Source organism: Carlito syrichta, unplaced genomic scaffold, assembly GCF_000164805.1.
Source record: "Carlito syrichta isolate Samal-C Ts95f unplaced genomic scaffold, Tarsius_syrichta-2.0.1 Scaffold305659, whole genome shotgun sequence".
Classification (NCBI taxonomy): Eukaryota; Metazoa; Chordata; class Mammalia; order Primates; family Tarsiidae; genus Carlito; species Carlito syrichta.
The window spans coordinates 107,272-113,513 of record NW_007249755.1 but is presented as its reverse complement, the minus strand read 5'-3'; positions in this window follow the sequence as shown (position 1 = coordinate 113,513).

Here is a 6,242-nt window from a genome sequence, read left to right as displayed (position 1 = left end):
GTCACATGGCCAAGAAGTTGTGGAGCCAGTGTGAGTGGAGCCCCGCTCTGTGGGCTCAGAGCTCATGCTAGCAATCACAGAGTCACATGGAGTCACGCAAAGGCCCCAGTCTCCCTCACCAAGAGTCAGGTGACCTTGGATGAGTCACATCACCTTTCTGAACCTCAGTTTCTTCAACTCTAAAGCAGCAGCTAAGATAGCATCTCCAAAGGGAGCTTTTTTTTTTTCTTTTCTTTCTTTTTTTTTTTTAAAGTTGGAATCTCACTCTGTTGCCCAGACTGGAGTGCAGTGGCCGCCACCACTGCCTCACCTGCTGGGGTCCAGCGATCCTTCTGCCTCGGCCTTCCAAGTAGCCGGAATGACAGGCGCACGCTACCACGCCCAGCTAATTTTTTGATTTATTGTAGAGATGAGATTTCGCCTGCCCAGGTGGGTCTCGAACCCGCGGGCTCAGGCAATCCACTCACCTCAGCCTCCCAAAGGCGCGGGATTACAGGCTGAGCCACCGAGCCTGGCTTGGTGCCAGGCTAATGCCCCAGCAGCTAATGGTGGTGCTGGAGGCACATTTAGATCAAATGGCCTAAGGAAGGGAAAATAGAGAGACCAGGAAGAGTTGGCTGCCTAGAGGTGTAAGAGAGACCCCCATGCTCCCCACCTTGAACAAGGTTTGCCACCAGGCATATTACAGCACCCTGGGATCCCATCATCTACAAACTGTAGGACTTTGGGCAATTCATTTTAGCTGAGCCTCCAGCTCCTCCTTGATAAGATGGTGAAAATAAGACAATCTACATCCAATAGCAGTTGGGAGAATAAAGGAGACAGTGAATTTCTTGGTAGTGAGAACATGTACAATTTATTCTTTCAGGCTGGGTGTGGTGGCTCATGCCTATAATCCCAGCACTTTGGGAGACAGAGGTGAGAGGATTGCCTGAGCCCACAGGTTTGAGAGCAGCCTGGGCAACTTGGTGAGACCTCATCTCTACAATAAATCAAAAAATTAGCTGGGCATGATGACACGTGTCTGTAGTTCCAGATACTTGGAAGGCTGAGGTGGAAGGATCTCCTGAGTCCAGTGGGTCAAGGCTGTGGTGGCCTTGACTGTGCCACGGCACTCCAGCCTGGGTGAGGACTCCAACTCAAAAAAAAAAAATCTATTCTTTCATCAATTTTAATAAATGTATCATAACATCACATTGTACTCCATAAATATATACAACTACTTGACAACTAAAAGTAAAATTTGGCAGGGCATGGTGACTTACACTTGTAATCCCAGCACTTTGGGAGGCCGAGACAGGATTGTTTGAGTTCAGGAGTTCGAGACCAGTCTGGGCAACACAGCGAGACCCCGTCTTTACAAAAAATTAGCTGGACTTGGTGATGGGTACCTATAGTCCCAGCTACTCAGGAGACTGAGGTGGAAGGATCCTCTGAGCCCAAGAGGTCAAGGTCATGGTGAGCCATGACTGTACCACTGCACTTTAGCCTGGACAACAGAGTGAGATCTTGATTCAAAAAATAAAATAAAATAAAATATTTAAAAATTTAAAATATTATACAAGCCGGGCTTGGTGGCTCAGCCTGTAATCCCGCACCTTTGGGAGGCTGAGGTGAGTGACTTGCCTGAGGCTGCGGGTTCGAGACCCGCCTGGGCAACTTGGCGAGACCTCATCTCTACAATAAATCAAAAAAATTAGCTGGGCGTGGTTGCGCGTGCCTGTAATTCCAGCTACTTGGAAAGCTGAAGCGGAAGGACCGCTGGAGCCCAGCAGGTCGAGGCTGCGGTGGCCGGGAGTGGCCACTGCACTCCAGTCTGGGTGACAGAGTGAGACTCCAATTCAAAAAAAAAAACAAAAAACATTTTCTTTGATGAGGGCAGCCCATTAAGATGATTGGGTGGTGGTTTGTTACACGTCCTCACACAAAGGGGGACATATAAGTACTGACATCAGGTGATGAACAGCAAGCAGAGGGGCATGTTAGTCACATGACTGCTGCCATGGTAATGGGGTCTGTCTGTGTTATGAAGATAAGGAAGGGTTGATTAGGTTAACCTGGTTTTTTTATGCAAATACTTTGGAAAGAAAAGCTCATTAGTAGAAAACAAGCTGGGGAAGGGTTGTAAAACAATTATCAATAGTTACCTCTGAGAAACCAGTTCTGTGCTTGATAAGAGGGCAAGCTAGGTAATAGTAAGAGAATATAACAGAACTAGGCAGTGTCAGAATGGCTGCACTTTAGCCTGAGATTATTCCACAAAATAATTCCATTTTGGCATTACACCCTTTCAGTAACCCACATCAACAAAAGTTCCAGGGTAATTTTTAAGATGGATAAAGAGTGCTGAGGCCACAAAGTCTGAGGACTGCTGCACCAGCCTCTCCCAATCTGCCTTTCTCACGCCAGCTCTTTTTCAACGCCCCCCTGTCCTGCCCCATGTGGTTAATTGCACCACCACAACAAAAATCTGTTTCTGGTGCAGGCAGACCTTCAGAGAAGGGGGCCGATGTGCCTGAGGTTTCACAGCCATCAATTCTAGCAGGACTAGAACCGGCACTCAGTTGCCTGTCTCCTTGATCCAGGGCTCTCATCAAGGCGACAGCAAGCTGGCAGCTGTAGACTTCTTTACCCCAGCCTGGCTACCCGTCAGTCAGACTCCCTGGCACATGCTCAGCTTCCTGTTCATTCCTCTCCAAAAGCCCTGAGTGGACCAGGAGTGGTGGCTCATACTATAATCCTAGCACTTTGGGAGGCCAAGGAGGGAGGATCACTTGAACCCAGGAGTCTGAAGCCTGCCTGGGCAACATAGTGAGACCTTATCTCTAAAAAAAATAAAGTAGTTGGGCATGGTGGTGCATGTCTGTAGTCCCAGTGACTTGAAAGGCTAAGGTGGAAGGACCACCAGAGCCCAGGAGTCTGAGACCATGGTAAGCCATAATCTTGCCACTGCACTTCAGCCTGGGTGACAGAATGAGACCCCGACTCAAAAAAAAAACAAAAAACAACCATGGAGTGGAGACAGGGTGTAGTGAGTGGAGACAGAATCTAGTTCCTCTACTTTTTTGCCAACTAGCAAAGCACTTGAAAAAGTGAGGCGAAAGCTAGAATATGGACACATATATATGAATATTATATATATAGTATTATACATAATATATTATATATATATACAGACAATATGTACACACATATATCTATATAAGCTGCCATTCACAAGGGTTTCTTGTGTGTCAGACATTGTATTAGGCATGATGCTAGCACAATTAATCCTTATGCCTCTCTACCACAGATGGGACAAGTACTATTTGTTATTCCCATGTTATAGATGAGGCAACTGAGGAAAAGAGGTGAGCAAAGTGAGTGATTTTACCCAAGGGCTCAAATCTAGTGATACTTGGCTGAGCCAAGACTGGAACTCAGGTCTGTCTGATTCCAAAACCCAACAGCCTAGACTTGCAATTCCTTGTGGATGAGGAGGTCAGGACTCCACCAGGCTGGTGGGGACATGACTAAAATCTAGGACCTAGCCAGGTGCAGTGGCTCACACCTGTAACCCCAGTACTTTGGGAGGTTGAGATGGGAGGATTGCTTGAGCCCAGGAATTTGAGACCAGCCTAGGCAGCATAGAGAGACTACATCTCTGCAAAAAAACAAAAATAAATTTTAAAAACTATCTAGATAGCCAGGCCTGGTAGTGTGCACCTGTAGTTCCAGCTACTTGGAAGGTTGAGGTAGAAGGATCACCTGAGCCCAGCAGGTCAAGGTTGCAGTGGCCAGGGGCGTGCCACTGCCCTCTAGTCTGGGTGACAGAGTGAGACTCCAACTCAAAAAAAAAAAAAATTGCTAATGGTGGCAATGAAAAAATTGGTCAGAAGAATTAAAAACCAAAAATAGAAAAGAGATTGATTTGCCCCTGGGAGTCGAGACAAAAGACTGTCTGTGTCCATTGTCAGAGCCCCTCACCCTGGGCGGAGTCATGCATTCGATTCTGCCCCTTTGCCAATATGACCTGGTCATAACACAAGGACTCAAGCCCTAGCTTTGCCTGCCACTTGCTGTGGATTTGGGGCAAGTGACTTGTCTCCTCTGAATCCGTTTGCTCAAGGAATTCCACTTGCCTCACATAACAGCTGTGAGCCTTCCCAGGCTGCATAACTCGTGACTGTGGACATTATTAGTCTAGACTCTAAAAGGGAAGTTGCTGGAGTGGTTGAAAGTGAAAGAAGTCTTGGAAAACTGAGGTGGAAGGATTGCCGGAGCAGGCAGGGATGGCCGTGAGTGTGCCACTGCACTCCAGTCTGGGCGACTGTGAGACTCCAACTTAAAAAAAGAAAAAGAAAAGAAAAAGAAAGAGGAAGCAGTTATTTGAAAGGACTCGGGAAAACTGTCCTGTGAGCAGATTTTGAATTAGTCAGTTAATTTACCAAGAATTTGTTAGCCGGTGGGAAAGGGAAAATGCAAAGCAGCAGGGTGGGATCCTGGGTCTTCAGAGAAATGGACAAGAGCACAGATTCCCGATGCCCCCAATACGTTTCTTAACATCCTGGGCACCAATCTCCTCATCTGTAAAATATAGAAAATAGTAATACCAGTCGTGCAGGGTTGTATTGAGGGTTAAATGCAATAACATGCAGAACATGTTAGTTCAATGCCAAGCACTCATGATTGTTAGCCCCCAGTCTCCCTTTCAGATGGCAATACTGGGACAAAAGCGAGGACGTGGCTTCTCCACAGAGCCAGCTGGTGCCAGAGTCAGGGCTCAAACCCTTAGCACCTGATTCCTAATTTGGAATCTACCACGTCACACACTCTTCATAGTTCAACCAGGCAGCCAAGCTACTGCTTAATTTATTTTAAGTAATTAGTTAATCTGTACATACAGAATGTAGGTATTGGCCCACACACAGTGGCTCACGCCTATAATCCCAGCACTTTGGGAGGCCTAAATAGGAGGATTGCTTGAGGCCAGGAGTTCAAGACCATAATGCAGGTATTGGTTTCCCCATCCATTCACAGATGAAGAAACTGAATCTCAGTTTTAGAAACTTTCCCCAAAGTCATACAGCCTATCAGTGGTGGAGCTGAGATTGGAACCCAGTGCTGTTTCCTTCCAAAACCTTGGCACTTAACCTTGACTACAGTGGAAAGAGGACACAGACATCATTCAGCTCAGCTCCACCTGGGGGATGAGGCTGGAGATGACGCAGACAGTTGCAAAAGGAAGATCCAGGGAAAACAAGTGAGTCCAAAAAGCAGGGGAACCGCCCCCCCATGCCAGTCCTGGGTGGGAGTGATTAATGGTGTGTGGACAGCAGGCTTGGGCTGGAATCCTTCAGCTTCATGGAAAAGACTCACAGAGATTCTTTGATAACCAAGAGACATCTGGGACAGGCATTAGAAAAGAGACCTTAATAATGATCCTATGTTCTAATCCTATAAATTACACATTCTTTCCTAAAAGGACTGGAGGTGGCTACATTATAAGTTGGGGCATTAGAATAAAGGCAAAGCATTAGAAACCCTTAAAAAAGCGATGCAGGCTGGGCACAGCGGCTCACTCCTATAATCCCGGCACTTTGAAAGGCTGAGGTGAGAGGATTGCCTGAGCCCACAGGTTCGAGACCAGCCTGGGCAACTTGGTGAGAACTCATCTCTACAATAAATCAAAAAATTAGCCAGGTATGGTGGCGCATGCCTGTGGTTTCAGCTACTGAAGGCTGAGGCGGAAAGATCACCGGAGAGCCCAGCAGGTCGAGGCTGCGGTGGCCGGCAGCAGCCATTGCACTCCAGTCTGGGCGACAGAGTGAGACTCCAACTCAAAAAAAAGAAAAAAGCAATGCATGTATCAGGAATGGCCCTTGGGCCCTGGAACTGCAGGTCTGCGTCGCATTTGGCCCTGAGCTTCCTGGCAGCTGAGGGAAAAGGAAACACAGAATTCAGTCCAAAGGAGCCTGCTTTTCTCCTAGTAGACATCCATTCACTCATTCATTCAATTTAAATGTTTAAGTGCCGCCAGCCGCGGTGGCTCACGCCTGTAATCCCAGCACTTTGGGAGGCAGAGGCGAGAGGATTGCCTAAACCCATGGGTTTGAGACCAGCCTGGGCAACTTGCCAAGACCTTATCTCTACAATAAATCAAAAAATTAGCCAGGCATGGTGGTGTGTGCTTGTAGTTCCAGCTACTTGGATGGTGGAAGGATTGCCTGAGCCTGGCAGGTCAAGGCTGTGGTGGCTGTGAG